Genomic DNA, 9,371 nt, shown 5'->3' on the forward strand with positions numbered 1-9,371 from the left:
AAGAAGACGAGTGTTTACAGAATTTTGGCACAAGGGGCTGAAAGCAACTTAAATTTTAATTGAATACAGCTTTGCACAACTTCTTTCTGTCTTACTTCAACCTCCCGGATTCCTGTAACTCTCAAATATGCATTGGGTAGTTTCAGGGATTCACAAAACCTTTTCTTTTTCTTTCTCTCTCTCTCTCTCTTTTTTTTTAACAATATTCAAATGGCCTTACATAGTGTGTTTTAAGGTGCAGGAGACTCAATGGTGATGTTATACTTTTCGTTATCAAATTCAGCAACACCAGCCAACTTAGCACTTAGCATCTGGACAGATCTGCAGTGCCTGGTGCTGCTGAGCAGAGAGCTCTGGGAAAGTGAGAGTTGTCCTGCAGTTCTGGCAGCTCCTCCTCTGGCTGGGTACTGTCTTCAGTAACACTGGCCTGTGGGTACGTGAGTTCCTGGATCTTGTATGGCTCTGGCTGGCTTCTTGGTTTTTTTGTTTGTTTTTGTTTTTTATAAGAAAAGTGAAGTTTAGGGGCGCCTGGGTGGCACTTCGGTTGGGCGTCTGCCTTCGGCTCAGGGCATGATCCCGGCGTTGTGGGATCGAGCCCCGCATCAGGCTCTTCTGCTATGAGCTTGCTTCTTCCTCTCCCACTCCCCCTGCTTGTGTTCCCTCTCTCACTGGCTGTCTCTCTGTCAAATAAATAAATAAAATCTTTAAAAAAAAAAGTGAAGTTTAGAGATTTTATTTTCTATTTATTTATTTATTTTAGAGAGAGCACAGAGGGAGAGGGAGAAGCAGACTCCCTTGCTGAGCAGGGAGCCTAATGCGGTACTCGAACCCAGGACCCTGAGACCATGACCTGAGCCAAAGGCAGATGCTTAACTGACTGAGGCTCCCAGGCACCCAGCTTCTTGTTCTTAATAACAGTTTAATAGTTTGAAAGTGATCAGGTGGTGGATGTGTGTTTTCTTTCTTGTGTGAGTGTGTGTGTGTGTGTGACAAATAATGAGCCTAATAATTTCCTATGAACCCATGGCTGTTCTCAACCAAGGACAGTGACGGAAAAGCTGATTTGTGTATAATCATTGCCTTCATACTTCATACAAGAGAAGACATGTCTCCTGTTGGAACAGCTGTGGTGAGAACTCTCTGCCTTTTATATCTTGCTCGTCTGTGCCAATGTGCTATTTTAGGGGCAGTGCTAATGGTTCAAATTGCAGGGTTCCCTTGCATTTCCATTTTTTCCCTTGTTTGGGCTTAAAATGTAGTAACATTATTATCTTAAATGGCATAAGTATCTTTGTTAATGAAAAAATTCTATTGCCAAATACTTGTGCTTTTAAAAAAAAAAAGATCTTTTTTATTTATTTGAGAGAGAGAAAGAGAGCACAAGCAGCGGGGAGGAGCAGAGAGAGAGGGAGAAGCAGTCTCCCTGCTGAGCAGGGAGCCCAACTCAGAACTCAATTCCAGGACCCTGAGATCATGACCTGAGCCAAAGGCAGACTTAATAGACTGAGCCACTCAGGTGCCCTTGAACACTTGTCCTTATGAAAAGAAAAAAGCAGGGTCAGAGAATCTTGATGCAGTGTGCAGCATTCTGCATGACCAAACAGGCTTTATGTGGAACTTGGGGTCAGTAGGTGTGGCCTGTATCCTCTCAACACAAATCAGGCATACATTACCAGATAGGAGGACAGACAGGTTTAACTTCACAAGCCAGAGGTTCCCGGGACCACCATACTGAACGATGGTCCTAGCCTGGCCCTTCCTTTAAGATGAAGTCTCTCCCTCTAGTTTCTCTGGGACCTTACAGCTTCCATTGTCATTTTTTCTCCTATAACTTCATCCTCTCTGCTCACAGAGTAATGGAAACATTTTTCAATGAATTCAGGTCTCTCCATTCCTTCAAAACTGGACAAAAAAAATTTTTGTGGGGGAGGGGAGAGGGAGAGAGACTCTTACGCAGGCTCCACACCCAGCTCAGAGCCTGATGTGGGCACGCTCTCACAACCCTGAGATCATGACCTGAGTGAGCCGAAACCAAAGAGTCCGATGATTAACTGACTGAGCCACCCAGGTGCCCCTGGCCACATTTTCTAAATTTTACTCTACCTATTATATTCCTCCTCCATGCACTTCCAAAATTAAGAAAACAGAACTTTCTATAGATTACTGCCAGTTTCAGAACAAAGATTACTTTAAAGGGGCAAAAATGGGTGGTCTGGAACAAGGATGAAGAGAAGTATTTTCTTTATATTTTTTAGAGTTTTACCAAATATTCAACTGTACTCTAAGAGAACAAAATTGAAATTGGAAAAAAAATAAAAGCAAAACTGACTCTTTACTGTCCCTTCAGGCCCAGTCCTGTAGAAGTGCCTCTCTTTCTCCAGCTCCCTCAATCCTGCACAGACTTCATGCCAGCCCATGGAACCCTGGACCGACTGAACTTACCTGCTGACACACCTGCCTCCCCAGCTTGATCTTGAGTATCCACTCTTACTCGTCCTTCCCACCTCTGTCCAAAACATCCCCTAGCTCACTGCAATCACAGATGTGGTTAGGAGGCCATCACTTCTATATCAAGGCCATGGTCTTGTTAGATGTAATCTCTCATTCCCTCTTTGCAAGCATAGCCTTCATGGAGACTGGGACACATTAGTACAAATGTTGGAAGCTGATATCCCCATCAGTCCCAGACCCAGTGTGATTATTACAGAGACATGGATGATGACTCTAGCTCAGAGCCTTGGACACCTTCCAGATGCACTTAGAAGATGCACTCGATCCAAGTGGAGACACCTTCCTATCTACTGGAAACAAGTTTTCAATTCAGGAGAAAGAGAGAGGCCCTACTGACCTGTATGTCACAAGATATTTCATGGATAGATGTAAAACTACAGATGAGTTGAAGACAGGACATCCCAGGGACAAGGGTTCTATCAGCTGTCACCGCCCTCAGGAAGCTCAGTCTCATCTTTTCTCTCGCTCATTGAGCCCATCTAGTGGCATCTCTATTACTGTTACCGACCTCCCTCCCCATACACAACTTTCCCCAGTTCATGCCCTTCTTGTCCTAGAGGCCACTTGGGCTTCAGAGGGAGAGGCTTGGAGCAGGTGACAGCAATTCTTTGAGGGAATTAAGCCTCGGGGTAAAGCCCAGAACTTGATAGTGGAGATCTCCGACATTGAATGTGCCCATTTAACTTTATGTATGAGGAAACTGAGCCCAGAGAGGCCAGGTGACTTGCCCATCATCACACAGCCTATACATGACCTGGCAACGAGGAGTAAAGTGCCCTTCACACTCCATTGGCCTGTGTTCTTGTCTTCCTCCACACCTTTATGTGCTAAAATCAGATTGAGATGAAAACTGGCTAAGCTTTGGTGTACAGCAGTGGTTCTTAAACTTTGTTGCACATTAGAATCATTTGGAGAGCTTAAAATATTGATGTCTGGCTACATACAAGATCAATTAAATCACAACTTTTGGGCTGAGTTCCAGGTGACTGGGATACCAGAACCAATGCAAATAGCTTGACTTGTCTGTGCCTGGGAGTGGGGAAGGGTGGGAGGGGACAAGTGGCCTGGAGGGTCCAGTATCCTTCTGGCATCCTGTGGGCCTATGATTCCGGTAGGTGGAGGCAGTGGGGCAGGGGGACTGCTTGGATCTACTGGGATTTAGGACTGTTTTCAAGTGGGGCCTGCGCCTACCAGAGAATTTTGGTGGTCTACAAATTATTTCTGCATCCAGAGGAGCTGGACCAGTCCAACAAGCTCTCTCAATGCTGCCATTTAGAAATAAACACCCTTACTGCTTGGCAACAGGGGAAGGGCTGACTATGGTCCAGGAAATTTCTCCTTGGCCTCTGGGGAATATTCTGACAGTGTCACTGAAGATGGAGACAAATGTCTTCTTTGGTTAAGAAGACTTCAGATGATTTGAACATAAGTTTACAAGTTACTGTTTTGGTAAGGTAGAAAACTGTAGTATTTAAAAATTAAGAGCTAATTTTATGATTTTAGAGCCAAATATACTTAGATTGATAAATTGTTTAATGCAGACACTGGTAAGGATAAAAGCTAAGCGCTAAGGAGCTTTAACATTAATTTCTATTTTTGTAAAGTTTACATTCATTATAGTCTAAAGCTGGGGCCTATATATTTGTATATATTTCCATGTATCTGTGTATCTTTATGTAGCTTTGAGATGTGTGTCACTATTTGGTAGGTGCCAATTCTCCTGCAGCACCCATACTTTCTTCCCTTTGGAGAAGTTGTAACATTTGTTCATACTAGTGTAAGTAAAGAAATAATGTTTGGGTGGGCTAGGGCCTCTGTATTGTGGCCCAAGAAGAGAGGGAGTTGGCTGAGAGGGCTCCCTGGCTGTCTGGGCTTCTGCTTGGACACCTGGGAAATCTTCATTCATTCTTGACCAAGTTACAGGGGACCTAGAGGAGTGGGGTGAGCACCACTAGCCAGATACCCTCCATGCTATTCTCTCAGCTTACATCACAGGCATGGATTACCCTCAAAGATCTTCGAAGTTCTGGGTTCTTCTGATTTCTTTAGTTTTCCTAGGAGTCTTGCCAGGGATGTCACAAACTAAATCAGTCTATCAAAAGATTTTGTAGAGTGATTATATATTTCTATGTCTGCCATGATTGTCTGCCTTCTCAGTGTCAGAGATAGCAATCTGTTCTTGGTGAGAAAATGTTTTAATGAATGATTATATATTATTTTACAATATACAATTTTATATAGTGATTATTTTGTGGTTATGTTATTAATCTCATTTTATAGAGCAATTATGTACATATGTATATATTTTAAAGATTTTATTTATTTATTTGACAGAGAGGACAGCCATGAGAGAGGGAACACAAACAGGGGGAGTGGGAGAGGAAGAAGCAGGCTCCCAGTGGGGCAGGGAGCCCGATGCGGGGCTCAATCCCAGGACCCTGGGATCAGGCCCTGGGCTGAAGGCAGATGCTTAACGACTGAGCCACCCAGGTGCCCCATATGTGTATATTTTTGAGAGAGAGCGCGAGCACACGAATGCTCGCTGGGGAGGGCAGTGGGGAGAAGGAGCAGAGGCAGAGGGAGAGAGACAATCTCAAGCAGGCTCTGCACCGCATGGGGCTCGATCCCATGACCCTGGGATCATGACCTGGGTCGAAATCAGGAGTGGAATGCTTAAACTGACTGAGCCACCCAGCCACCCCAATTATATATTATAATATTATGGACTTTGCTAAGGCCTCCTGTGAGATCCGCTTCCACCCACAGGGCAGCATCACCCATGGATGGGCCTTTCCTGCGGCTGCTGAATCCAATGGCCCAGTTTGGTTCAACAATAGCCCAGTTGTAACAACGGTCAATTGTGATGGCCATGTACGACTCAGAGCCTTTCATAGGCCGCACCACAGCTCAACTTCGCCCTCTGATCAATCCTGCTTCCTCCCTACCCTGCCATAGAGGTTGACAGCTAATCCATATCCTGCTTGCCAAAATCAATCTCAACATCTGCTTCCGGAGAAACTAACTCCAGACAGGTGGGAGTGGGAAGGAAGGCAATTTGGAGAGGAATTTTGGAGCCAGATTGCTCCCTGGCTGGCTGGCAACAAGAACCCCTTCATGGACTAGGTGAAACACCCATGTGCCAGATACAGCCGGCAGTCTTAGGATTAAAACTCTCACAGGTCATGGGACAGTAATCGCTAGTTGCTACTGAAGCAAGCGGAGATGGTTCATGTAGCAAGAAGGCTGAGATCCAGACCCAGGACTAATTAGAGTGGCCAAGCTCTTGGTAAGGTTAGTCAGCTACCCACAGGAGATCTGTTAGGCTGTGCGGGGTGTGTGTGTGTGTGTGTGTATGTGTACGAGAGAGAGAGACCCTAAAACTTGCTTTGGGGGCTTCAGGTGGATGCCCCCAAACTTTCAACCAGACTCCTCTGAGCCTGCGGAAATGGCCCGCCCCGTCCCTATTAAGAACAAGTGCTGTCTCTCCATTCTCTTCCGACAACTAGAACAATTGCTCTAGCTCTTCTTTATTCTCAAGTCCTGCCCTTTGAGCTACCGGTTGGGGAGAGAAATTGGAAGCCCCAAATAAGCAGGCACAACGGCGCCGGATTCAGAGAAGCGGACGTAGTCATTTTTCGTTAGGGCCGTAAAGTGCGGCGGACTGTCTCCCTTTCCGGATAACGACAACAGCTTGGACTGTACCTGCGGGCCTTCCGGTGTGAGGGGAGCTGTCAGACCCTTGCTAATTCAGTTTTCCTCATTCCTGTCTCTTCCCTATCATCTCCACCTTCACCCTAGAACATGTTCAAGAAATTTGATGAGAAAGAAAATGTGTCTAACTGCATCCCGTTGAAAACCTCAATTATTAAGGGTATTATGAACCAATTAATAGAGCTATTTCCAGTTGTGGAACCATGGCTTAATCATGTAATGCCTAAGAAAGAGCCTGTCAAAATAGTGTGGTGCCATGAACATATAGAAATCCTTACAGTGAATGGAGAGTTACTATTTTTTAGACAGAAGGGCCTTTTTATCCAACCCTAAAGTTACTTCACAAACTTCCTTTTATCCTGCTGCACCAACAGATTGATAAAGGAGCCATCAAATTCCTACTCAGTGGAGCAAATATCATGTGTCCAGGCTTAACTCTTCTCCTGGAGCACTAGATAGGATAGGATTGTTGCAATTTTGGCAGAAGGAAGACAGCATGCTCTGTGTGTGGGAGTCACGAAGATGTCTGCAGGAGATATTGAGAAAGTCAACAAAGGAGTTGACATTGAAAGTACCCATTATTTAAATGATTGTCTGTGGCATATGAAAATATCTAAATGAGCCTCAGAACAAATACACTTGGGCAAAATGTGGATATAGTGCTTTATCTGTGTTTTTGTGTGTGACAGCATGAAGATGGTACTTCTGTGGTTATGCTGAATCAATTCAATGGATGCTAAAAAAAACAGCACTTGTTATCACCTTGCTTATATATATAAAGTAAGATTTATTTATTTGAGAGAGAGAGTGCGAGAATGAGTGAGAAGGGGTGGGTAATATGCTGAGCATGGAGCCTAATGTGGGGCTCGATTCCAAGACCCTGAAATCAGACTGGAGCCAAAACCAAGATTCAGCCAGTTAACTGACTGTGCCACCCAGGTACCCCAAGATTATTATATTTTTATTCTTGCCTGGGGTAATGTCACTTGAAACCGCTGGCTATTTCTGGAAGGGGTATGAATTAACCAGCACACTCTGGAGTGAAGACCATCTTCCTTTTTCAGAGGACTAGAACAGGCCAGAATATGGCCTGCAGAGAACTACATTTTGTTTAAAAATAAAAATAACAAAAACCCTTCAGAGAAATACTTTTCTGTTGAGTAGAAACTTTCCCAGGGGCACAAAGGCTTAACCATCTGAGCTGCAAATCCGGCTCCTGAGCTACCAGAGACAGGGAGGAGGGAACTGCCTTCAGGCCTGGAAACGAACTTCTCAGGAGCACTGGAATTCAAGGAGGGCCTGTCCAAGGAAGGTAGATTTATCCATTTGGTAGAAATGGTACAATGTGTTTTAATCTTTGAAACTTTAAAAATAATAAATTTAATTTCTTGAAATTTCTGAAGAGGTTATAATACATATGCATGGTATAACATCTCCCCTCTTTGCCCAGGACCCCCTGTCCTTCATAGTTAGCCTCTGTGGTTGGTTTCCTTGGTGCCCTTCCAGAGTGTTGTACGTATATGCAAGCAAATATGATATATATACATATATAACATATGTATATTTCTCCTTCGACCCTCTCCCGTTTAAAACCACAAATAGATAGGGTGTTGCTGAATCCTTCTGAGGCTTCTAGCAACAATCCTTTCTTCCTTAATTGTCAACCTCTCCTCTACCAGATCGTTCCCCCATCTGTGTTTAGAAACATTGTCTAATCTCCTCTACCCTCAGAAGTCCTACTTAATCTGTCCTTCTTCTCAGCCACTGCCTTTGTTCTCATACCCATCACAGACTCACCGGGTCTATGCTTGCTGTCTCTATTTTTTCCCCTGCCCATCACTCCTTAACCCACTTCACTTGGAGCTAGAGTCAGCATGGTCAGATGATTTCTTGAATCTAGAAAAATGGATCATGGATGATTCTGATCCATTGAGTCTGGGTACCCAGGAGAGAAGGGGCATCTACAGGGGAGTTTGAAGTAGCTGGTGGAGGAGGAGAGGGAGGGAAGTGTAGTCTTATCCATGATGACCATTCATGTGAAGATGCTACAGAGCCCAGTTGTGAGGGCACGAGAAATCAGGGTTGAAGATAAGTACTTGGGGGTCGGGGCCTAGAAATAATGGCTGAACTGAAAGGTAGGACTTCCACAGGTACCAATGCTTCTCTGTCCTCCAGGATGTTCTGATTCTAGGTCAATCACAACTCCCACACACATTCTGTGTGTGACCTTGGGCCTGAAGCCTGGCCTCCATGAGCCCATTTCCTCATCTGGGAAGTGTGAAAGCACCACCCATCTTACAAGGTCTCTGAGGACTCAGTGTCCTACTACTGTCATCATTTTTATTGCCCTCACCTCTCCAGATGGAGCAGAGCAGAAAATTGAGCACATTTCTTTCCTCCCTTCAGCCTCATCTCCACTCTGTGAGGTCTGGTCCATAGGCAGTATCCCTCTCTTTCCCAGATGAGGATACAGAGGCCCAAAGAGGGGCAGTTTTGCTCAGGGGCCCACAATGGAGAGGCCATTTGGCCCTCCCTGCCACAGGCCATGCCCCAGGTGCCTTCACCCCACCCCCAGCCCTACCACTGACAAGAGTCCTGTTCATTGAGCTCTTTATGTGTGTCCTGGGCCAAGCTGTGGATGGAGTGGGATGAGGTGTCTTGGCATCCTGGTTGAGTGGCACCTGCCTACCCTATCCCCACTGGAGCCTTTGGCCTCCAGGCTGGAACTGAGGCCATGTCAAAGGCTTCACCTCCCTGGAGAACCCCTTAGGCCATGCTCTGCCCTACAGAATGCCTCAATTCACTGTCTGAAGAAGACGTGTGAGAAAGTGTCCAGGTGAGTAGATCTCTCTCTGTAGAAGAACCAGGGTGGATGAGGGAGAAGTTCTTGAAGAACTGGCACTTCTGGGTATGGGAAGAGAATGAGCGGCGTGGTGGGGAGCTGGAGCCTTATTTGCTCTAGCTTCAGTCCCCCTCAATGTAAATCATCTCTCCTGCATGTCCAGGGAGCCCCAGAAGGGCCTATTCAGGACCCAAAGAGTAACAGTCCCAGGTAGAAGGATTTTAGTTCACCCCAAGGAAGGAGCCAAGTACAAAGTGAGCATCCCACTGCTGGGACATGCAAGTCAAGGTCAGCATACCCCTGGAAG

The 9,371-nt window shown here is 45.5% G+C and overlaps 1 pseudogene; it reads left to right on the forward strand.

Annotated features, from left to right (window-relative positions):
- The first annotated feature begins 6,312 nt into the window (after positions 1 to 6,312).
- On the forward strand, positions 6,313 to 6,843 carry LOC100481806 (annotated as a pseudogene).
- The last annotated feature ends 2,528 nt before the right edge of the window (positions 6,844 to 9,371 follow it).

Source organism: Ailuropoda melanoleuca, chromosome 4 (assembly GCF_002007445.2).
Source record: "Ailuropoda melanoleuca isolate Jingjing chromosome 4, ASM200744v2, whole genome shotgun sequence".
Classification (NCBI taxonomy): Eukaryota; Metazoa; Chordata; class Mammalia; order Carnivora; family Ursidae; genus Ailuropoda; species Ailuropoda melanoleuca.